This window comes from Microtus oregoni, unplaced genomic scaffold (assembly GCF_018167655.1).
Source record: "Microtus oregoni isolate MIOR12 unplaced genomic scaffold, Mior012 000081F_ref0000091, whole genome shotgun sequence".
NCBI lineage: Eukaryota > Metazoa > Chordata > Mammalia > Rodentia > Cricetidae > Microtus > Microtus oregoni.
The window spans coordinates 1014796-1039277 of NW_024544541.1; the positions used below are offsets into that span (position 1 = coordinate 1014796).

At 49.0% G+C, this 24482-nt stretch overlaps 1 protein-coding gene across 11 annotated transcripts in view; it reads left to right on the forward strand.

The window, feature by feature from the left end:
• The window catches only part of LOC121441719 (calmodulin-binding transcription activator 1-like), an 840008-nt gene that overhangs the window by 781842 nt on the left and 33684 nt on the right, over nt 1-24482 (forward strand). Inside the window, exon 1 of one of the 11 annotated variants that reach the window (XM_041642958.1) lies at nt 9219-9367. The exons of 9 other annotated variants lie outside the window; for them this stretch is intronic. The gene's annotated coding sequence lies outside the window, so the exon portion shown is untranslated. Of the gene's footprint in view, nt 1-9218; nt 9368-9477; nt 9495-24482 lie in introns of those variants that run through there. One more of the 11 variants, XM_041642959.1, reaches the window with a different exon arrangement.

The window sequence follows — 24482 nt, forward strand, 5'->3', positions numbered from 1 at the left end:
CTCGCAGAAATGCTGGGAGCACAGTCCTGGAAGGCTGGGCTTGGTGCCTTTGAAGCCCCAGTACCCTAGGACTTGGCAATCACTGATGATCCCTCACTTGTTTTGAGATACAGTCTTACTCTGTAGCCCATGCTGGCCTTGAACTTGTTGCAATGCCCCTGCCTCAGCCTCCCAAGCACTGGAATTGCAAGCTTATGCACCATCATACCTGAGCAGACCGATGCAGTTTGAGAACCTTCTATCCCCCACCACACACACACACACACACACACACACACAATTTGAGAACCCTTCTATCCCCCCACCACACACACACACACACAATTTGAGAACCCTTCTAATCCCCCACCACACACACACACACACAATTTGAGAACCCTTCTATCCCCCCACCACACACACACACAATTTGAGAACCCTTCTATCCCCCCACCACACACACACACACACACACACACAATTTGAGAACCTTCTATCCCCTACCACACACACACACACACACACACAATTTGAGAGCCTTCTATCCCCCACCACACACACACACACACAATTTGAGAACCCTTCTATCCCCCCACCACACACACACACACACACACACAATTTGAGAGCCTTCTATCCCCTACCACACACACACACACACAATTTGAGAACCCTTCTATCCCCCCACCACACACACACACACACACACACACACACACAATTTGAGAACCCTTCTATCCCCCACCACACACACACTTTGGAAAATATCAGGAAAGAACAAGCTCTGAGTGGAGAAGACAGGAGTTTGGAACTCCAAGGCATCCCCCTGCTCCAGACGCATCCTATCTCGTCTTCCTCTCTTTCTTCCTACCCTCATACCCGATTTTGTTCCCTTGTTGCTGTGTTAGGGACTGAGTCCGGGATCTCCTGTGTACTGCAGCCCTGGACCTAACATGTTCAGTCCCAGGAAGAAATGAGTGGGTGTACTGGCCTCCTGAACAGGAATTAAAATCAAGGGTGTGTCTTGTTCCCGTGGCAGGTAGGGCGATTGGGTTATCTGACCCTCCACTTCTGGCTGCTGGAGGGGAGTCCTAGGTGACAGTTTAGGCCACCCAGGTGTGTAGTGACAAGGAAGAGTGGGCAGCAGAAGCAAAGAACTGGCTAATGCCAGTCCCAGAGCCTGGAGCAGTCACTGTGTGGGCGTGGCTCCATGGAGAGGGGCCACTGTGGAGAAGTGATCCTAGTGTCAGAGAGAGGCCCACAGAAGTGATGGGGGCACACATATGTGTGATGCATCCATGCTTTCCCTGGCCACAGATTGTTTTTCTTCTTTCTTTGTTTGTTTTCTGAGGCAGGGTTTCTCTATGTAGCCCTGGCTGTCTTGGAACTCACTCTATAGACCAGACTGGCCTCGAGCTCACAGTGATCCTCCTGTCTCTGCCTCCCAAGTGCTGGGATTGAAGGCGTGCACCACTGCTACCTGGGCCTTGCTTTTCTTAATAGTAGAATTTAGCACCTAGAGTGTCTATGAAGTCCCTGAACTAAATCTGTCACTCTGCCTCTTCCCCGAGTACTCATCTAGCCGTCGTTTCCATGGGTGTCTAATGGCCACTCTAAGATTGTGATTCCAAGATGGCTCTCATTCTACCTGTCTAGTCTTTTGACTCTGTCATTGCCTACTTCTCTTTGGTCAGAGCCCCAGTTTTCTTTTTAAGGCATCTACCTTATAAAGAAACTACACAATGATAGCTTTAATCCATTCGTTTCTTGTGTGTGTGTGTGTGTTGCTGTTGTAGTTGTTGCTTGAGACAGGGAGGTCTTACTATGTCACTCTGACTGTCCTGGAACTCCCTATGTAGGTAGACCAGACTGGCTTTGAACTCACAGAGATCAGCCTGCCTCTTGCCTCCCAAATACCGTGACTGCCTGCATGTTCCACACCTGGCTGGCTAATCTGCGCATATCTGTGTGTGCCTTTCTCACGGAGAAGTGGTGCCTGCATGGTTGTAGGTCCCTCTAGAGTCCTCCTAGGAGGCTCTGCTGGGGTACCTGCCCTGTGCAAAGGTCAGTTTCAGCCTCAGGGGGCCTGAGGTGCTCTCACAACACAAACCCTGGGTTCTAGAAGGACTGATGGGGCAGACTCTGCTTTGAACAAGGAATCCGAGAGGAAGGCTGGTGAAGCTGCTTACTCTGCACAGGGGGCCTGTGCGCTCCCTGGTGAAGACATGCACAAAACTGGGGGGCTGGGTTAAGCTTGTTCATGCTGGTGCAGGCCTGGCTGGGTGAGACTTCTGAATTCAGAGTGTGCTAGAGTCAGGACCTAGGCCTTCTCACCTCAGTATTTCCTGTAGGGCCACAGAATAGGACTCAGGGTGACCTTTCTCCATCTGTGTGAGATTATCAGCCATGGCCAGAATAGCTGCCAGCTCTCCCCAACATCACAGGAGACAAATTTGGTTCTTTTTTGGTTTTTTGAGACAGGGTTTCTCTGTGTATCTCTGGCTGTCCTAGAACTCACCCTGTAGATCAGGCTGGCCTCAAGCTCACAGAGATCCACCCGCCTCTGTCTCCCTGAGGGCTGGGATTAAAAGTGTGCACCACCACGCCCTTTTAATATACAGGAAGTGGTCTATTGTCCAAAGTGATGGTGTCATCCCCAGTTCTGGTCCCTGAGCCTTATTGAGTGCACACCCACCAGGCCCCAAAATTTTCCTTTTCTACTCATTTCTTTCCATCTTGAGCTTCTCTCCAGGAGCTGTTTCCATCTTCATCCTAACAAGGAGCCTGCATCACAAAAGGGCTCCAGTAACTTGTCCTGTTACAGGCTAGGGATGGCGACCCAAGGTATCTACTTCCACTCCAGTCTTACACTCACTGTCTCTGGAGAGCGATGCCTCTGCACTTCCCTTCCCTAGAACATGGTAATAGCCCTGAGCTTTATCATTCCTTGCAATACTGGGGTTTGGGAGTGCTGGGAAGAGGTGAGGCAGTTGCTACCAAGGACAACAAGTGAAAGGTGGTTTTTCTTTTTTGTCCACGAAGAGAAACCTGCATGTCGTTGTCTCTCTTATGACATCTGCTCCTCTTCTGATCTCCTGAACAAAGCCTGCCCAGGCTGATGTCCATCGAGGTAGTAAATGCCTGTCTCCTCCACTGGCTAGCTGCACATATTGCTGCAGACAAGCCAGCCCACAGCTGGGGGGTTCAAAATAGCCCAAATGCATTTCTTTCCCGGACATTGTGGGGTTGGTCGGGCTCACTTGTGCAGCTGCCTGCATAGGACTGCTCACTCCAGGTTCCCTGAAGGGAGGCTCAGGCGCTACTGTCTGGTCAGGTTGTTTTACAAATTCCAGTGAGCTCTGGTCTAGCCTCATTTTACATGGGAGGAAGGAAGTGCAAAGTAGTGGGAGATCCTGCTGCTGCACGGGGACCTGGTGTTGGAATTGGACCCCAAAGTCAGGTCACTGTCCAAGCCAGAATCCCCCTCCTACTGAACAGTCCAGAGGCCCTAACCAAGGGCTTGGCAGGGCAGTGGGAATCTGTAAGGCTCCCGAGTGTCCCCAAATCATCCACCCACTGTTGAAAGGACTAAGTTCAGGAAGTGCTTCTCCAAGATCACGAAGGCTGTCACAGTAGCCAGGAATTTGGCAGATTTGACCACCGTTGGCTTTTCTCACAGCCTCCAGAAGTATGTTAGAAATAGCCATCTACTGGCCTGCTGCCCCGGAAGTCACCGTCGTGTGACAGGGAGCCTCCCCTGTGGAGGCTAGTCCCTGAGAAGAGCTGAAGTCCTGAAGCCGAGCCTTATCTACCTAGAGTCTTCCCCTTGCTGCCTCAAACAAAGGGCTGGACATGAAGGGCTTAGTGAGCAAGCCTTGAGCCCTCCTGACACGGGGTTAGCCTTGAGCCCTCCTGACACGGGGTTAGCCTTGAGTCCTCCTGACATGGCTTCTCTTTCTGAGGTCCCGTCTTCTTTCTAAAACTTAGACTTAATACTGTTTCCTTGTTTGTCTCGTGTGTGTGTGTGTGTGTTTGTGTGTGTTTCACAGTTTTTTTTGTAATATCGTCAACATACTACATCATTTTTTTAATTTAAAAAAATTATGCATTATTATAAGAATAGGCGTTTTGCCGTCATGTATGTCTGTGCACCATATGTGGGTGACATGCCCCCAGATCCCAGAAGAAGGCATTGGATCCCCGGAACTGGAATTATAGATGGTTTTGAGCTGCCATGTGGGTACTGGAAACTGAGTGCAAGTCCTCTGGAAGAGCAGCCAGTGCCCTCACCCCCTGAGCCAGCTTCCAGTCTCACGCCTTTTCAAGTTCCCAATTCAGAAGTCTCTAGTCTATCCACACGGTTATGCAGTCACCAGTAGAAACTAGTTCTAGAAGTCTCCATACTCTTGTAATGGTCATTCCCCCTCCCTTCCCAGCCCACAGCTGAGCCCCAACAACTAGTAATCAACTTCGTCTCTATAAGCCTGCCTGTGCTTGGCATTGCCTGTAGAGGGAATCAGGGTATGTGTGGCCTTAAGGCTGGCATTTATTTATTTATTCATCTCTCCATCCAGCATGCTGCCTTCTGGGTGCATGTGTTGTTGTGTGTATGTATCTGTCCTTCCTTCCATCTTATTACCCAAACATCCACACATACAAACATCTGTTTTCACTTCTCTCGGGTCCATAGCTAGGAGGGGAATTGCTGGGCTGTATAATAACTGAAGACCCACCCAGAGGAAGTGCAGTCTGCTTCCTAAAGCCATGGCACCATCTGACGTTCCCACCAGCAGTGCTCAGGAGTCCTGCTCATCTCTTGCCAGCTCTTGTCATTGTCCGTCTGTTACTGTTGTTGCCTCGTGGCTGTCTTGATGTGTTCTTTTGTTGTTGATGATGCTGTTGGTTTGGTTTTGTCAGGACAGTCTCACTTTACAGCCCTGGCTTGCCTGGAACTCAGTATGTGGATCAGGCTGGCCTCACAGAGATCCCCCTGCCTCTGCCTCGCAAGTGCAGTGTTGAAGTTAAAGGTGTGCGCCACCACGTCTAGTGCGCTGTGGTTTTGATTTGCACTCTCTAGTGATAACAGTTTCACCAGACACCTTCTCATTTGTTTATCACAAGCTCATTTAGATCCCGCACTCAGTTGAACACTGAGTTATTTTCTTTTAAATTTAAGCTGCAAGAATTCTTGGTTTTAGATGCAAGTCTCTTTTTAGACATGTTGTTTACAGATATTTTCTCTTTTTAATGAATTGTCTTTTCTCTCTGTAGTGTTCTTTGAAGCACAGCCATATTTAATTTTGCAAAAGTTCCATTTATTGTCCCTTTAATGGCTTGTATTTTTGAGATCATATTTAAGAAGTCAATAGCAATCCCCAAGTCATGAAGACTTAGCGCTAAGATGTTTTGAGGAGTCCTATAGTTTGGACTATAGATTGTAGATTTTTGCTGTGGACTGTGAGATAGTTTGTATGTACCACAGGAGGTAAGGAAGGGTCCCTTTCATTCTTTTGCATGGGAATATCCAGTTTTCCAGCCCTTTTGTTGGAAAGACTCTTTATTATATTACCTATCACTCCTGCTGTTTTTTTTAAGACACAGATATGCACATTGCACTTACATTTAGAATTTTTAAAAGATTTTACTTTTGTGCATATGTGTCTACTTGTATGTATGTGCTCCATGTGCATGCCTGGAGTCTGAGAAGGCTGTAGATGGTAATAGATCCCCTGGAACTGAATTACAGGCCATTGTGAGCCACCATGTGGGTGCTGGGAGTCAAACCCAGGTCCTCTAGAAGAGCAGCCAGTGCTCTAACTGCTGAGCCAACTCTCCAGTCCCTTACTCATGTTAAAATATTCACTGTGATCCTGTTTATTGGAAGTTGCTCTATCCAGAAGCATACTCGGCTGTTATCACATAGGAGAGGTTCGGCTATGCTACGGTAACAAACAGTTCAGTGTCTGATGTCAGCGGTTTGTCAGTCATACTCCAGCGTGGTGCCTGTTGCTGGGAGGGAGGGCTCAGCCTGTGACCCACCTCCAAGGAACTAGGCAGACAGGGGCCACCACTTCATATAAACAAGTTTTCCCAATCATCCAGGCTGGGGGAAGGAGTGTGGTGGGAGCATCACTGGCCCTTCTAATTCCTGTCTGTAAGGATACAAGTCATTCTCCCTTTCACTGGCCAAAGAAAATCACATGGTCACATCGAACATCAAAGAATTCCAGCCAGTGCAAAGCATCCCTGAAGACGGCAATGAGAAATGCCAATGGCCTGGCCTTTCTGCTGTGCGCCTGAAACTCATTTTATGGTAACTTGTAGGCAGCACTTTTTAAGTGCCTGGAACAGGACAAAATGGGAGCAGTTTCAGAGGCTGCAGTCCAGGTCTACTGCTGGCCAGCTGCCTAGTCTGGAGCAAGTTACCTGCCTTCTTGAAGCCTTTGTCTTATTCTCCGTCCTACTTGCTGAGAATGAACAGTAATGGATCCTAGTGCCCAGCACAGCAGCAATAGATAACAGGGACCCAGTAACTGTAGTTCCCTTCTTCCCCATCGGCACTTAGGATCCCCAGCGAGCAGAGGTTGGGCTAAAATAACAGTAGACTGTATGTGCCCGAGGGACAAAAACTGCACTTGGTCTGGGTCCCGCCAACTGGACTCACAACTAACTCATGAAAGCCTTCTTTTTCCCCATTTCAGAGAAGGACCCAGGCACAATGAAAGCTCGAGCCTCACACATGCCTTTCCCTTTCATTTTTTTAACTTAGAGGAGAACCAAGTTGGAGCAACCAACCACCTGTGGGCCTCAGTTGGAGCACACTGTCAGAGTTCTGAGTCAGGCACACAAGCATCCAGCTCACCCCAGCTCCACCTGGCTCCCTGTGCCCTGGCCAAGGAGAATTCTTGTTCCTGTGGTTTAGTGGTGACTCAGTCGCAGGAAGTGCCTGCTAGGAGACTATGCCATCAGACGAATAAGAAAAGGACATTCCTACTGCAGAGCCACTAATGCAGACTGCCTAGACAGAATGCTCCTACCTGTAGACCGCAGCCTGGACAGAGGAGTTCAAGTATGCCTTCTGTACTGTGGCAGCCATCAGCCCCCCTTGCTTCTCATGCCTGTGGCCATGGGGTTGCTGGAAAGTGAAGGAAAGATCAGTCATACACTCTCTGGGGGCTCTCCCTAGACAGCTGGGATACCGGCGGTGAACTCTGCCCCTTCCTGTAAAATAAAAACAAACCAAAGTAAGACAAAGAGGTTTCTCACATGGGGGGGGGGGGACCACAACCTGGGGATCCCTGTTTCTGCTTCCTAGCTCGGTCTTGGTGCCTGGATGCTTGTCATCATGCATTTCCTGGCATGTTGGAGCACAGGGCAGATGTGGGTCCTTATGTTTGTCTCATTCACCCAGTATGGGTATTGTTCATAGTCGATCCAAAGCAACCCAGTAGTTAGGTGAGCTGCAGACACAAAGCATGTCCAGCTACACTGTGGTTGTTCACAGACATATTAGGGCCACCTTGCTAACCTTTAAGATCTTGATGAATTACACTATACACGTGGAATAATGCACAGGTTATACACACAAACCAAAACTGCTCAGGCCAACACCAGAACATCACTTGAAATTCAGAACTATCCAGCTTCTTAACTTCTAGTTACTGCTCAGAACGCCCAAGGTACCCTGATTTAGTTCAGAAGGCAACAATAGCTAACTTCATGGTGCGCTCACAATGTGTCTTCCATCACCTGGTAACACTTGCCCTGCAGATACAAAGAAACAACACAGAGCCTGGTACACAGGTGAAAAGTGACAGTGGCTGGCTCTGAATTTGGGTAGTTTGTGTCCGAAGTTAAAGGGTCCTTAACTACTGCCTGTGCACTGTGTCCCTTAGAGAGAGGCAGACCCCACTCACAGGTGCTGCAGTTTCAGAATGGACAGTGTCATCGGCATGGCTCTGCCCACAGAGGCAGAAAAAGTGCTAAGTGTGATGGGCGCCTGTGTGGGACCTGAGTAGAGGCTGTGGACTCTGAGGGACCTAGTGGGAGTGTGTCGATGCTGTGGAGTCCTGACTGCCAAAGCAGGCTGCCAAACTGGACTTGCTCATGTTGGGTCTGTGGCCAGACCCCAAGAGAGACTGCCCACCACCTACTTGCTTTTTGTGTGTGAGCAGGGCATCCTGCACCTGGAGTCTAGCCACTGATTCACCTTTGGTTGTTGGAACCTAAGGACTATGCAAAGTGTCATTTTCATAGTGTGATTGGGTAGGGCCAAGACGCTCTACCTTTGTTATGTAGAGACTTTTAACCCAGATTAGCAGAAAAGATGTATCATCTTTAAAGTTAACAGACAATATAAAGGAAAAACAAAAGATGGCCCTTCAGAAGCATGTGTGGATCACACTTTCTATGTGCAAGGTCTTGCGTGGGTGAGTGGTTAAGTGAATAACGGTAAGATATAAATGAGAGAATTAGGGGCCCGTGGCGTCCCCCTGGGATGCCTACGGAGACTGTGTGGGGGACAAAGAGCCTTGAGAGTTCTGTTCAGCTTTGCTGCAGGAGGCAAGAGAATATATTTTGGCGAAGTATCCAAGTGGGTGATTACAGCGCTACAAGTTGGGGACAACCGGGCTGCATCTGAGTAGGCGGCGGCCCCTTGACTCTAAGCTAAGGACTTCGAGCTCTGACCACAAAAATGGGAAGGGCCTTGAACTCCCAGGGGATGCAAAGTCACTGTCACAACCCTGCGGGCCCCACCTAGGCCAGTGCAGAGCCCCCTCCCCCGCTCTCTGCATTGCAGACGCCGGGGCCGCTGGGCCCCTGGGAACGGGCTCCCGGGCCCACCCGACGGCGCTGCGCATCTAGGAGCTGAGGGGAAGGTGCTGGCGCGGCGGCCCGTCGCGCCAGGAGACGCCCTGCCTACGAGGTGCATCCAGGCTGGAGACGGAGGGAGCAGCCGCGAGCACAGGGCGGCGGCTCGGGCCCCACGCAGCCCCACGCGCGCGCGACGCCCTCCAGGCCCGGCCCGACGCCGTCCAGCGCGACGCCGCCAGGCTGGGCGCAGTTCCGGCGCAGTCCGCGCGCCGAGCCGCTCCGCGCCCCACACCTGCTTCTGCCCGGCTCCGGGTGACGTGGCGCGCTTCGATTGGCGCTCGCGGCGCTGGGGGCGGAGCCGGGCCCGGTGAGCTCACCGCCGCGCCCCTCCATTGGCCGTGGCAGCGCACTCGGGCTGTGGCGGGGAGACCGCGGTACCCAGAGCCCAGCGCGTCGTTCCAGCGGCGGCGTGTGGAGTGGAGCGACTCGGGCGGGGCCGGGCGGGGCGGAGAGCCGGGCACGGGCGACTGGGCGCCGGGCGGACCAAGGGTGACTACTGTGCTCCCACGTCCCAGTGAGTATGTGCGTGGCGGAGGGGCGAGGGCGGAGGCTGGTGCGCGGGCGGGAGGACGGGCGTGGAGGCAGCACGCGTGTTCGCGGGGGCGCGAGAGAGTGAGGAAGAGGAGCGTCGGGGGAGCAAGGTGCGGGCACGCGTGATTCTAGAGCGCGTGGGGGGAGCGAGGACGTCCGGGCTGTGTTTTGACAGGCGCGGCAGTGGGTGCGCGCGTGTTTATAGCGCGAGTGAAGCCTGAAGCGTGCACGGGGACCTGGTGTTGTGGGGGCGTGTTTCTGGAGCGACTGGGGGAAGTCCAGTCGGCCGAGCAAGTACCTTTGAGGACTGTGTGTGAGACGCGCGTGCTTTGTGAGCGAGTGGGGCAGCATGCGTGGATGGCGGAGTGAGCGTGGGGAACCGAGCCTTGTGTCTGGAGCCATCACGGGCGCGAGGCCCGTGTTTACAGGAGGGCGTGTGTTTGGGTGAGCGTGCGCAGAGCAGGTGTGAGGCACGCACGCGGGCTCGTGGGAAACGGAGTGTGTTTACGTGAGCTGGGGCGCGCGCGGGGACGGGCGCCGGCGCGCGTTTCTGGAGCGCGCGTGTTTATGTGCGGCGCGGCGGGGGCGCGCGGGCGGGGGGCGCGCTCCTGCTCCGCCGCTGCGCTGAGCTTCCCCTCCTTCTGTCCGCCGGCCCGCGCCCTTCGCCCTGTTCACCCGCGCGGTGGCCGCAGCCCGGCTCAGCACCCGCGGTGCAAGCGAAGTGCACCCGAGTGCAGGAAGGCTGCTTTGTTTTTCATGCGCCCCAGAAAAGTTGAGAGGGAAGGTGTGGAAGAACTTCCTGAGAGCTTGGCTTACCTGCAGCCCAGAAGCAGGGCGTTGGAGGGGGTGTATGTTCTTCTTCGCCGCCACCCGTGTAGCACACCCTAGGGGGCCCCTATTGCTCTCTTGATTTCTCCGTGATTTGCACAGCGTTAAGAGGTAGCACCTAGCTTTGTTAGAACCCGTAGGCTAAGATCGAACATCAAAACACATATCCAAGGCGTGCGTATTGTCTTCGGGTCTCACCTTCCTGCTTGGTCCTCTAGTGTTTGGTCTGTTTTCTTTTGGAGAACCTGAGGTAGCTGATAAAGAAAGCGACCCAGTAAACAACCAGGAAGGTTCTGGGATCTCACCTTGGCTGAATTGGTTGTTTCTCCTCTCAGGGAGGCCACACTCGCAGTTTCTAACTGTGCTCCCAAGCAGTTCTGTGGCAGAATGAACAAACGGACTGCACAGTCTCCCTCCAGAACCGGTGTGCACAGAAACTATTGCTCAGAAATCCAATAAACAGAATCATTAAAGCAGTACCCAGTGCTTTCCTTGGCGCGCGCGCGCGCGCGCGTGTGTGTGTGTGTGTGTGTGTGTGTGTGTGTGTAGGTAAATCATTTGTTATTTGAAAACCAGAATCGCTAGACAACAAATTACCTTGTGGGACTTTTTTCTTTGTATTGGATTTAGGGAGCGATAACCTTTACTGTTCCAGAAAGTCGTGTTTACTTACAGGGTTCATTTGTCTTGGTAGTGAAGCAAAGCAGAGGAGTGTCGAAAATTGTTTAGGAACCTCAGCGGGTCTGGTTAATTCTATCCTGGACAACCCAAGTGGACACAGATCGTTTAAGGAAAACAGCCTTGCACGTTTTCAGGGTTTTAAATCACAGGCATGGTGTTTCCGGCTTTCTTTCAGCCTTCTATTCAGGGCTGAGCTGGGTCCTCCTACCTAGAATAGCTGTCACTGCTGTATAATGTGCTTGGACTGTTACAGAATTCGTGGATAACAGGTGGGACTGAGAATTCTTTATTCCACACGAGCAAATCAAGATGAAGAGTCAGTTGACAGTGAAAGTAGCCGTAGGAGGAGGCGTGAAGCTCGTACTGACAGCTAGGATTCCAGGCTCCACGCTAGAACGGCTGGCTGTCCCCTGGCAGTGTGGGACATGTAAATGGGGAGATCTAGAGTTTCCTTTGGAAATCTGTCACAATGACTTCGGGTGTGTCGTGCTTTCTCACGAACTTCGGAAGTGACAGTACTGTGTGTGTACTCTGCCTTTTAAGAAAGTATTTAGAGAGAATTGAATATATGCATACAAAGCACAAGTTTGCATGTTGCCCAGTAAAAATCAGTGGAGACCATTTTGTTAAGCTTAGCGCAGCCCTGCCTGGTTTTCTGGAAGTCCTTCCTCCCTTCCTCCCTTCCTCTGCTCCCCACGCTTCACTGTGTGCTCTTGGATCTTCGCATCTTTAAATTACTCTCTGAAGTAATTTGATGTTTTGTGTCCCATCGATACTGTCAAAAGAGGGAGGCTCTCAGGCTGGTGCCAGGTCTTCATTATTAAACATGAGCGGAGCGTCCCGTCACGCCCGAGCCTGATATTTGGGAGTGCGTTTCAGCTACGTATTTCTTTGCCAAAAAGCTTCTGGCAGCCATGTGTGATGTGGTTTTATTTGTGTGTAGCTCACCTTCCAAACCGGTGGAGGTGGGGGTGCCTGAGGGAGGCTACTGAGATATAGATAAAAATAGATAAAATAAAAGAGGATTAGACAAAGGGAAGGTACAGGAGAGGCCAGCAGGGAAACTTCCTAGGGGTTGACCATAAATTCCTCTTTAGGCTGTTTGACAATTATAGACTAAAACAGCATGTGGGTAATCTTATCTTTCCTACCCTTTTTTGAATATCTATTTCATGTCAAGTCAGACAGCCCTCGGGGGATTTTTAAATGCTAATGGGAGAAATCCAGATGATATGTGTCGTTACATTGACAACCATGTGTTAATATTAGCCACAGTTAACATTTAGGAAGTGCTTATTAGTCTACTGGTAACACATGAGTGTTGTCACCTCGTGTCATGAGGACCGTGGTGCCCAGATCTGCTGAGATCTGTGTGAATAGGTTTACCCTCCTCCTGAGCAAAGCCAGGAAGCCCAGTGACTCCGCTGTTCGCTGGTGTGCTTGCATTTGGGTTATTGCGCAATAGGCAGACAAGCAGTTGCTTTTGTCACTTGGGAAGTCACTCCCTGCTCTCCAAGCAGTGTGTCTCCTGTTAACTGTTACCACCATCTAGGTCTTTCCAGGTTTGCAGTCAGGCCCATGAACTTCCACACATCAACACTCAGTGTTAAACTCTGTCTGTTCTCCAAGCTTGACTCCGGTCTCATCTGGATTGAATGAGTGGCTGTTAAGGGTGTGTGGAGGGTAGCATATGAGCTATCCCTTTCTTCCCGACTGTACCTGGAGTGATACAGTCTAGGAGTTAGAACTTGGTACATATTAATAAAGATACCATTCAGCCTCATGCTCCTCGCTAAACAGAACCAGAATCTAAGTGAGAACTCAACCTGCTCCTACTCACGTGTCGGGTTTAGTGTTGTCTCCTGGCCGTCTAGACGCAACCTTCACACACTCTCCCACTGAGATGGATTCAAGGTCTCTGCTAGGTGTGTGTTCCTTCTTACATGGTCTTGAGGTGGCCCTGGAAACTGTGGACACTGTACATGTATACGATAGCTTAGGTCACGTGTGGATCTTCTTCCTGGGTTTCTTAGGGTTGGCAGGGGTGCTTGCTGTTGAGGATTCTGTATAAGTAACAGCCGTTTCATGTCATAACAATAATAAGATAGGTCCTAGGGCTGTGTCTCCACTTTACCACTAACCAAACCAATAGGGACATTGTCTTATATCCCTGAATCACAGTCTGGTATCTGTCTCCGAAAGCTGTAAGTGGTTCAGGAAGTGGATTTAGTGGTTCAGCACCAATAGGTTTTTAAGTCAAAGTGTGTTGCATGTAAGTGTGGATTGGGGAGTCTTGTTTCAGGTGTGTGTGTGGGGGGGGCATGCGTCTGTCTATCTGCTTAGTGGGTTCTGTTGCAGTAGGCCACAGTCAGAAGAAGTCAAAAGCCATTGAATCAGAAATTCCTAGACTGTCTTTCAGTTCTGGTGTTTGTGATTCTGCTCTGTGGGATGTGTCTGTGCCACCGCGTTCGGCAGCAACCCAAGGCTTGAAGAGTTAAGATTCTTCGAGACATAAATTCGACAACAGATGGTCTCAAGCGAGGCCAGAGCGGTCTGCCTCTGCCATCTTTCTGATTTCTGTGGGTAATGAGCATTAAGTTGGGCTCCACACAGGCATGACAGCTTGTTTCTGCCATAATTTATCCAGTTTTCTGAGAAAAATCTAGCAATGTTCGGGTAATACTAATAGATAGTTAGTGATAAAGAATATTTTACTTATAAATGAAAAATAGAAATCTTTGATATTTAGCAAAAAGATCAACATTTTCATAGAGTCACCCCACACCTTCATTAAATTAAAAAAAAATGAACTTTATCTTATGTGTACACGTTTTTCCTGCATGTATTTATGTGGACCCTGTGCTTGCCTAGTGTCCATAGAAGCTAGAAGAAGAGGGCTTTCGATCCCCTAGAACTGGAATTATAACCAGTTGTGAGCTACCATGTAGGTGCTGGAAATCGAACTGGGTCCTCTGGATGAGCCATCACTTCAGCCCTTCCTTTAAAAATTAAACAAAGAAACAGTATAGGGTGAGTCTGTTGCTGTGTATGAGTATGTATGTGTGTTATGACATGGGGGTAGAGGCCGAAGGACAGCATTGTGGAGTCCCTTACCTCCTCCCATCTCTCTGTGTGGTTTCTGGGGATTGAAATCAGATGGCCAGGTTTGCAGGGAGAACACCTTTACCCACTGAGCCCTCTCACCGCCCCATCCCAGCCTTTCTTAGAGCTGCAAAGGACAAAACCCCCCTTGAATGAGATTATGTATAAAGGGAGTCCACCGACTCATACTAAGTCCAGATTTGGCCCTTTCCTTAGGACCTCTGGGTCTGGGCACCCAAGCGATGTCATAAGGATCCGCGTTCCTGAAGTGGCCCGCTCTAAGCTGCAGTCTTAACCCTGCCAGTTTAGCAGACCTATCTGGGAAGGCTGCTCTTCCTTCCCAGAACTTCCTGAAAATGTCCTTATTGGCCCAAATGAACCATTTTGTGGATTCTGGCCCAGTTGGAGTCAAGTGTCCGGCCTCTTACATGAGAAGGGGTGGCACTCATCTCGGGTTAGACCTGGCTGTCCTCTTACTCCCAGAGTTGTGATTCGGTGCCAGCACCACCTTGAGTCTAGGGCAAGAACAGTATTTAGTCCGGGCTGCTGTGACATCACCATATCCCCAGCAGGCAGTCATAAGCCACAGTCGTTTCCAGAGTTCTGGAGACTGGAAGCCCCAGATCGGGGTGCCTACCTCTGTGGTTGTGTCCTTCTGGGTGATGTGCTACCAGCCTTTTGTATCATTGCCATAGGGAAGAACAAGATGATTCTCTGGGATCTCTGGTCATGAGGACTCCACCGGGAGCCTCCTGCTCACCAGAGGCCCCGTCTGCCAGTGCCAGAGGATATATGATTCTGAGGAAGGGTCACAAGCATTGTGTTCCCTACCAGAACTGTGGTCAGAGGAGGGGAGATCAGGTGGACACATTGTGGGAACTGCCACTTTTTAGTCCTTACCCAGCATTCTGTGTTCTCACTATTGCCCCATCTTTAGTGAGGAGACACCAGAACCCATACTGCTCAGTGACTCAGGAATTGCAGACGAATGGTCCTTAGTACCATTTTCAGAAAAATAGGATTCCATTTCTTAGCATTACACACTTGTGGTTTGGACTGCCCAGTGAAGATTGTATTTAGGGATCTCGTTGTCTTTTCTTGTGAAAGAAACCATTGATTCTACTCTAGCCAGAATCAATGCCTTTGGCTTTTCAAGACGTGAAAGGTGTTTTGGTTACTGACGTAAAACAATAGGGTACACTAATAACTCTAAAAGTGTACAAGCTGTGAAAGCACTGTGTCTGACGCTTCGTAGAGAGGGAAGCGTTCATTGGGCTCAGGGGTCGGGGGATTAAAGTCCATCACGGCCGGCAAGGGCAGTGAGCGGCAGAAGCGGAAAGGTGATTGGTCACATCTCCAGATGCAAGCATGCAGCTGAGAACTTTTAATCTCAGCACCCACCCCCCAGTTCCTGTACTTCCTCCAGCAGGGCTGTTCCATCTATAACCCCCACAGGGCCCCAGCTGGGAAACAGCTATTAAATACCTGTGACTAGGGGAGACATTTAAAAAAAAAAAAAAGCCTGTAAGCCTGCCAATAATACTTCCTATTTTAAACAGTGCTAGACCCCTGGGCTAGCCTGAGATCAAAACCCTTTCAGTCTGCAGTAAATTGTACACATTTGCAGGAGTGAAATGACTACCATCACATGGGCAGTCATGTGTCACATATGTAGTATAAAGCACTGAACTACATAATTTACATATCAACATGTACTATACACTTTATGTGTCCCAAGCCAGGGAGTAATGAACTTCACTGCATACAACAACAATACTTGGGCAAAAGTTTACATAGAAAATAATTTTAGTAAATGGGAACATTTTCGGTGAGGATTCTTAAGTCATACAGAACTCAGAAAGACACTAGGAAAAGTGATATGCCTAGTACTCTTAATAATTTTTCTATGTTTATCTGTGTTTGTGTGCGGATGTGCTTGCCATGGTGTTCGTGTGGAGCCAGAGGACAGCCTGTGGGAGTCGGTTCTCTCCTTCCCTCGTGTGGGTCATGGGGGTGGAACTCAGCTGCCAGCCTTGGCGACAAGCCCTTAACTCACAGAACTATATATGTTTCTCAGAACGGCTTAAAGTAAGGCCCGAGAGTAATTTAAATTTCTGGATGGCACACCCCTAACGTTACTTGTGTGTTATGATTGCAGTCTTGTTTTTTTACCCAAATGGAGCAAAGAGCTTGAAACAGATATTTCTGGGGTTATCTTAGAGCCAAAACCATGAGAGAGGAAAGAGAACAGAGGTTACGGAGGTCCTCGCATGGCAGCTGGTGTCTGAAGGGAGCTGTCATGACTGAAGGAGTCTCCTAAGGTAGAATATGGGGTAGTGGGGAAGGGATACGGGGTTCAGCTATCCCCACTAAGTATTTGAGAGACAGTTCCTGCTGCTGATAACAACACATGGGCTGGATAAAGTATTTTTATAAAGGAGGTGCACATTGACATGGGGTTTTGGTCTACATCAAGGGCAGTATGTTGGTGATGGCTATCTGGCATGGCAGATATACCAGGGGTATCCAGCCTGAGACTTGTGTGCCACATGCAGCCTGGGATAGATATAAAGACAGCATCAACTTATTTAAAACAGTATGTTTTTTGTAGTTTTTTTTTTTTTTTGGTTAATTGATTGTGCAGTCCTGGTTAATTTGTCATTGGCCTAAGCCATTTCATTTCAGACCGTTGAGAAGTCAGATTACATTGTGCTGCTCACCGTGCCCCCCATCTGCTCTCTATGTGCTAGAATCCAGTTTGCGAGCCTCAGGCAAGGGGCTGGAGGTTGAGGGAAACACGCGCAGAGACAGACCGACACACAGACCTCTAATCGCTGGTACAAAAGCCCCTCTTTAATAGCACTGTGGAGGCTTAAATACCCTGCCGTCAATGGCCAACAGGTGAAAATCCCATCCTCTGATCCTCTAGGTAAAGCACAGCTTGTAGTCACTTCAATTAGAAGGCTCTAGCAGGGAAGAACAGTTGAAGGCCAGGACTCAATTGGTCCCAACAACATTGGGCTTTTTTGTGGACTTGTTGAAACCCAGCACTGTTTTTACTACAAGGAAGCTGGAATCTGAAATCATAGCTTTCTTGTTAGGACCCATGGAAGACGTTTCTTTCAGATTCATGCCTATGTGCTTCTGTGTGTTGTATCTTTGTGTAGGTTTGTGCCTGTGTGTGCACTCCCTACAGAGGCCAGAAGAGGGCACTAGATCCCCTGAACTAGACTCAAGCAGTCCTGAGCTGCTGGGGGGGGGAGGTAGGGGGGCAAATCTGTGACTTCTGAAAGAGCAATAGCTTTTTACCTGCTGAGCCACCCTCCAGTCTGTCTTCTAGATTTTGGTACTAAGGAAAGTCATGCATCCAGGCAGGGGGCAGGTTGTGATCCTGAAATCAGTGGCCTCTGTTTTATCTGCTTTGCTAAGTGAGTGAAATCAAGGACTCCCTTTAAACCCGTTTGGAGCACTTTGTGTTGATTTCTGCATAACTGCTTGAGCTGAGCATTTTCCCTTCCTGATTCTTGGCTTTGCCTCATCTAATTTGCCATGGTCGTATACATTTTCATCAGCATCAAACAGATGCAGCATCCAGGATTGCCACCAACTAAGTAAGGGTGAGGAACAGACTAACTGGACTCTGAGGGAATAGACTGGAGCAGAGAGGGAAAGCCATGGAAAGTGAGGAAGGAGGAAGCGCCATGTGTAGGGCTGGCATCCACGGTTGCCAGAAATCATTATTAACCTTTTGTTCTATTTTTTAGCTGTCCCCCATACCTTTTGAACCATGCTCGGAATGGGTTTAGGAAGTCCACTTTGTGGGTGTGTATGAGGATGGCAGGACAGGACCCCCACACTTGATTGAAGTCACCTCTAGTGACAACCCCTGGCTGGTTTTCTCTCTTCTAGTCAGACCTGGCTTGGGGGGAGAGCGCTGGGGGACACGAAGCGCTGAGTGTCCTCCCACGGTCACCACATGGAAGGAGCCCTGCACAGATGAGGACATGTTCTGATGCAGCAGATGGAGCCCAGGACCAAACAGTCCTCTTAAGGGAAGATTCTGAGGACCAAGCGCTTCCTAAAACCAGTTGTTCCCTTCACAGATACAGTGTTTCAAGAAGTATGCTGAATTTAACAAAATGTTTATTCTTTTATCAGAAAGACCTGTGATTAATTATAAGATGTCTTTAATTTTATGAATTGAGATTTACCTGCAGTATGTCCACTATTTTAAGAATTAGGGCTGTTTCTTTCTAAATATATGTATTTCAATCGATTCATCTAAAAGGAACTTTGCCTATATTTCAGAGTTTATAGCATTGTGAAAAATATGGTTATTAAATGTTCAAGTTGTAAGGTAGAAGTATGCCATCGTAGAACTCCCTGTTTTAAAAAATAAAATGTTAGGCCGGGTGTGGTGGTGTACACCTTTAATCCCAGCGCTTGTGAGGCAGAGGTAGGAATCTCTGTGAGTTCAAGGCCTGTCCAGTCTATGTAGGGAGCTTCAGGCCAGCACAGCTACATAGTGAGACACTGTCTCAAAAATAAATAAGCCAAACAATAGTGGCACACTCCGTTAATCCCAGAACTTGGGGGGCAGAGGCAGGTGGATCTCTGTGAGCTGGAGGCCAGCCTGGTCTACAAGAGCTAGTTGCAGGACGGGTTCCAAAGCTACAGAGAAACCCTGTCTCGAAAAACCAAAATAGAATAAAAATCTTTTGAATCATCTGGGACTTTAACATCCTCACAATTTAGCAAGTCTACAGGGTGTGTCTGTGCAGGTGATGTCCCCATCAGCCTGGGAGCCAAGCCTTGCCAACCACAGGCGTCTGACAACACATGGAGAGTGAGCGAGTCAGGAATCAGCGAGGGAATTCTTCCATCCAGTGTGTAGACTGCACGGTTTCTCGGATACTGGAAACCAGCAGGAATTTGGGACTAAGAGCATCCCTGTGGATGGACGTCCTAACTGGATGCTGAGAGTCCCTGTGGATGGACGTCCTAGCTGGAAGCTGGTAGACCAGGTTTATCCGCCTGGTCTTCCCCAAGGGCCCTAAAATATCCTTTCTTCTGCATTGAGTTTTCCCCCTCTGCTTCCTCTCTCCTCCTTCCCAACCTTGCAGAGCACTGCTTTTATGGGGAAAGTGGTCCCAGTAGAAGTCACTACATGGTGTCATATAATGAGGTGTTTTGTTTGTTTCAGAGGCCTGGTCCTTGATATATCTTTGATAGGATAGATAAAAGATGGTCATGCCAAATGAAGGGCAGGAAGTGGCGGGTGTGTGTGGTGGCACATGCCTGTAACCTCAGCAATTGGAGGTGGAGGAAAAGGGTCAGGAGTTGACAGTCGGTCTTGGCTACATAGTGAGTTTGAGCTGCAAGTTACCCTGTCTCAGAGAACAAAGCCAAACCTAAACAATTGGTAAACAAAGCAAGAACTGACTTTTAGTGACTTGGTTAGAAAAAAACAAACCGTCTTAGAAATTTCAATAGCTCGTTACTGAGGTTCACATCTTACCTTTCAGATGGGTGAAATTTGCTGTTATTTCTCAGTGCATGTTTCTTTTCTTTTTCTATTTTTAATTTTGGACTTTCTGAGACGGTGTTTCTACATAGCCTTGGCTGTGTTGGAACTCTGTAGACCAGGCTGGCCTTGAACTCACAGAGATCCACCTGCTCTGCCTCCCAAGTGCTGGGATTAAGGTGTGCGCCACCACACTCAGCTTTGTGCATATTTCTGTTATGTGCCCTGTATGCTGCAAGCCTGTAGTCGAGCTGAACATACTGGCAGCTTCTTGGGGACTCCCAAAGAATTTCAAGTGGCTTTTGGTGACACCTATAACGACGGAACAGCTAACTTGCCTTCACTTGATTACGGTGTTCACTCCTGGTGGTTCTGCCTGTTTCGTTCCTTGTCCCTTTTCAGTCCTTAGGCATTAGGGGCTTTGCTCTGAATTTTCTTCCTACAAGCCAGTTAGCTTTCCTGCCACCCGTGTGTCTTCCTGTCTGTCCCCCGAGCCTAAGGCTAGCACTTGTCTTTGAAGAACCTTCTCAGGCTTCCCCCGTGTCTGTCTGGTGACTCCTTTCCTGTTTATATTTTTTTATTAGCCTACATTCATTGTCCAGAACGATGGGTTTCATTGTGTATTGTATTTTCTCAGTGCGCTTGGATTGTTGAGGAGGCTGCTCTCCGATTTGGTTGCCTTCTAAAAAGTTAGCACATGTAAAGGGGGACTCTATGAAAGTGGGCACTGACCCTCTGGTCTTTGGTTGGAATCCTGTTCTCTTCGATTTTAACAAGCTGCTGTTTTGCTGCCTTGAAATCCAGGTGGATTGTCCTTCATTGATAGCAAGGTCAGTTCCTGCAGTAACTTGGGGCTCTCTCCTGCGTAATGCTCTTGCAGCAATGGCTGAGCTCCTCGGACATCTCACAGAACCCCGGGGTTTTCCCTTGCACCTCTGGCTCTCATAGTGGACAACTGCAAGCACAAGACAGTCGTTAAGTTTGCTTTGCTCCTTAGTGCTACCAGCAGTCGTTTTTGTTCAGCAGTCTCCCAGAAGAGTTCTGGGCATTCCTAAGACTCTCACTCAGAATTGTGTGGAACAAAGACGCGGAGAAACTGAGTCCCAAACCGCTGCAAATGGACAAGCTGGAGGAAGCCCCCTAAGCTCCCATTCTAGCATTTTAGTCTGCAGAGTTGGAGGGTTTTTAAAAAGTGGAGTATGGCAGTTTTTTTCCTAAGGCTAAATTTAGCAGTTGCTTTGGAAAATCGGAGTGGTACAGCGTGTGCCTTATCTCGGACTGGCCCTTACCCTTCCCTCTGCACTCAGACATCTTACACGGCTTGCCAGGGAGAAGCAGCTTAATGGACTCCAGTGGTCCCGTTTATTCTGGGAAGGAATGAAGTGACTTCAATTTTCCCATCTTTCCAAGCTTCCTGAAACATTCAGGAGACTTCCTAAGCAGCAATTACAGTTCTTTACAGAAATAGTTCGAGCCATGCCTCCTGCTTTGTCAGCTCTTGCTGTCACCGAAGCCAAGGGCTGTAAATGGAACGAGAGACGGCTTCTCATTCCCTGTCCAAATAGCAACAGGAGGCACATGTGCACTTGAGACACAAATAACGTGTTTTAAAATAGCAGGTGGTATTTGATGATGCTCCTTCATTCATTTACCTGCCAAGGCAAACTTTCTTCTGCTCTGGCAACAAGACTGAAGTGACTCAGTGCCCACACTGCGTCTCTTCGTGCATTGCGCATTAGCCGAGTTGCAGGCGCCCGTGCCCAAGCACACGTCCGAGGTTCTTCTAGAGAAGGTTTCTTTGGTTTCACATAATTAAAATTTCATGTTTACATAGCAGCTTAACCCGCCGGACCTGTTTAATGCTTTGGTAACTGATTACAGCTCTGCCTAATCATGAAGGTATGCTCTGTGGCTGGTCATTCACATAGCCCACTTCCCAAGAGAAAAGGGAGCATCTAACAGTTAGGGGTCAGTGATATTTTTAGTGTGCAGCGCCAGCGGCTGCAGAAAAGTGACATTGCTCTGCTGGGAAGTTCCAGCTTGTGTCTGAGGACGTCAGATGGTCATGTTTTGCTGCCAGGCTTCTCCGCCAACACCATGTAGTGACATCATTTCTTTACCTGAACTGAGAACAAAGGGGGTGGAGAGCCGCCAGGTAAACACTGTTTTTTAAACCATCCACCCACCAATTCAGCTCCATTGCGCTTTGACCATCTCAGCCAATCCCTCTCCACCGAAGCAGACAATAGGAACTGCTGATTGGCGCCTAGATCCACCGAGACAGTGAAATGAAATTCACAGAGTCCTTGGCCAGTCCGTAAATGACCTCATCAATAGCCTGGCTCCCAGGTGCTTAAATTAGAAAACAATACTCTTTCCCCTGAGCACTCATCCACTGTGATGCCAGATCCCTGCTTCCCAAAAGCCATGCACAAGTCTTGCCAGTAGTGGAATGACATACAGGAAAACAAGTGCACATTTGTCTGCTGAGTTCTCTTAGGACAAGAGGGCAATAGAGGGAACGGGAACTGGGCGCAGTGGAAAGAACACTTGGGATTCCAACCTGTGTTCAGATCTCTGCCCTGATGCTTAAAAACAGCCTGACCTTGGGTAAGGAATCTCCTTCCTAAGCCTCAGCTTTCTCCTGTCAAGAGTGGAACCCTGTAGTCATTGGGAAGATGGAGCTTACACGTGGGGTGCCTGGTTTCTGCAGCTCAGTAGCTGTCGTTAGTGCACCAGCCGCACGGGCTTACAAAGAATCAGAGGTTCACGGGTGGATGTGGGAAAAGGGCGGCATCAGCCCAGAGGCATGGAAAGTTCCTGGTATGTTAGAAAACAAGAAACAACACAGAAATGTGACCTGAACTGGTTGCTAAAGAGCATGCCACGATACAAAAAAGAGCTTAGCTTTGTGTTATATGTCCAAAGACATATAACAAAAATATAACAAAAAATTTTAAAATGTTTTTGGATTTATTTCATATGTGTGTTTTGTCTGCATGGAAGTGCATCCCTTGCATGCAGTACTTGTGACTGCCATATCCTCTGGAACTGGAGTTACTAATGGTTATGAGTGGTCATATTGGTGCTGGGAACCTAACGTGGATCCTCTGCAAGAGCAGTAAGTGCTCTTAACTGCTCAGCCATTTCTCAGCCTCCTAATTAAAAAAAAAAAACCCACTTTATTTTCGGGATATGGGTGTTCTGTCTGCATGTGTGTCTGTGCATCGTTTCTGTGCCTGGTCCCACTGAGGCCAGAGGTGTTGCGAGCCACCTTGTGGGTGCTGGAAATGGAAACCCATGTCCTCTGGAAGAATAGCTAGTGCTCTTAACTGCTGCACCCTCTCTTCAGGCCCCTGCCCCAGTGTTTTAAATTGTTTGCTCCCAGGTCAGAAACCATCCAGCACAGCCATGGAAATCACTGGGCCCTAAAACTTAAAATGGGATGTACAAATCAGGAGCAAGCAGGAGATGTAGCAGGCTCAGGGAGGGCTTGGGAACTTTAAAGATCTAGTCAGCTGTCAACTTGGACTGTTTTAAAACGGGTCCCTATCAGAGCAATAGCGATGTCCTGTTTGACTCCATGGTTCGTTCCATAATGGGAAAGGCTAGTCAGGTAAATCAAGCCCCAAGTAGCTATTCTTGTTTGTTGTTTTGTGCTTTTTGAGACAGTGTCTTACTATGTAGACCTGGCTGGATTTGAACTCACAGGTCTGCCTGCCTCTGCCCGAGTTCAAAGGTATGCACCACCACACCAACAAGCCATTCTATGTTCTTGGGCATAGACTAGTTATGCCATATTTTCTTTCTTTCTGATCTTTGTACCCATCAGAGCTGTCCGTGGTTACGAGTGTAGTTTTCTTTGTACTTATATTTTCTAATATTGTTGGAAACTGTAAGAATTGGAGTAAGAATGGTTGGGCATGCTACTGTCCCTGCCCTGCATACCTGTGGGGACCTCCCTCCTTCCCTCTCTCCCTCCCCCCCCCCCTTTGCAGTCTGACCCATCACTGGACAGAATCTGCAGCATGTCTCTCTTGCCTTACTATGTCTAGGTAACACCTTCTCTTTTTATCTTTTCTTTGCCTGTGTTTCAGAGGCCCCAGGGGATAAGAATGAACATTGTAACACTGTTCTCAGCTGTCAGTGTAGACTCCAGTTTAACATCTGAGCGGATGGGTTACTGTAGATGCATATGTCTATATATACCCGTGTCCACTAGCTCTGTCCACTGACAGCCTTGAAGCAGAGCAGTGAGCTCACAGCGCACCCAAGTCTTGGTCCCTAAATACTATTCTCCAGTGAAGGGAAGCACACCCCACACCTCACAGGGATTGTTTCTTCTAAGACTGGGCAGGAGAAATACAGGCAAACCCAGAGCTCCCATGGCACGTCCCTGGAGGTTGAGGGTGTGTTCAAAAGAGGAAAATGGTGGTGGCATGACAGAGAGACGTGGGGTCCTGCCTGGAAGAGCTTGTGGCTAAAGCAGGGACACTGAGCAAGAAGTCAGTAATATAGTGTTGAGTGTGACCAGGGGGGAAATAAGTACACACAGTGACTGACAGACAAGGCTTCCTTCCTCACTGGAGAACTCCAGATGGCATGTGACACCCTTTCCTAAGACGTGGGACTCAGTGCCCTTCCCTTTGATCATAGAAGTTAGTTCCTTGCTTCCAAAGACTGTGTGAGAACAATCCCAACTTTACCAACAAGTCCAGCAGTCCCCTCCCCAAACCATACAGCCCAGGGTCACACCATCCATGCACCTCAGACCTGCCGATGTCATGGAAGGAGGACAGTCTACCTCTTGTGTCCCCTAAAGCCCCACAGTCCCTGTCCAGTCAGCAGATAACCCTAAAAGGGAGAACCATCTGCAGGATATCCAGTTAGTGTTCTTCAAACTTACGGAAGTCAAGAGTAAGAGCTAGTGACAGCCACAAGTCCAAGGAGCCTTAGACCTGAG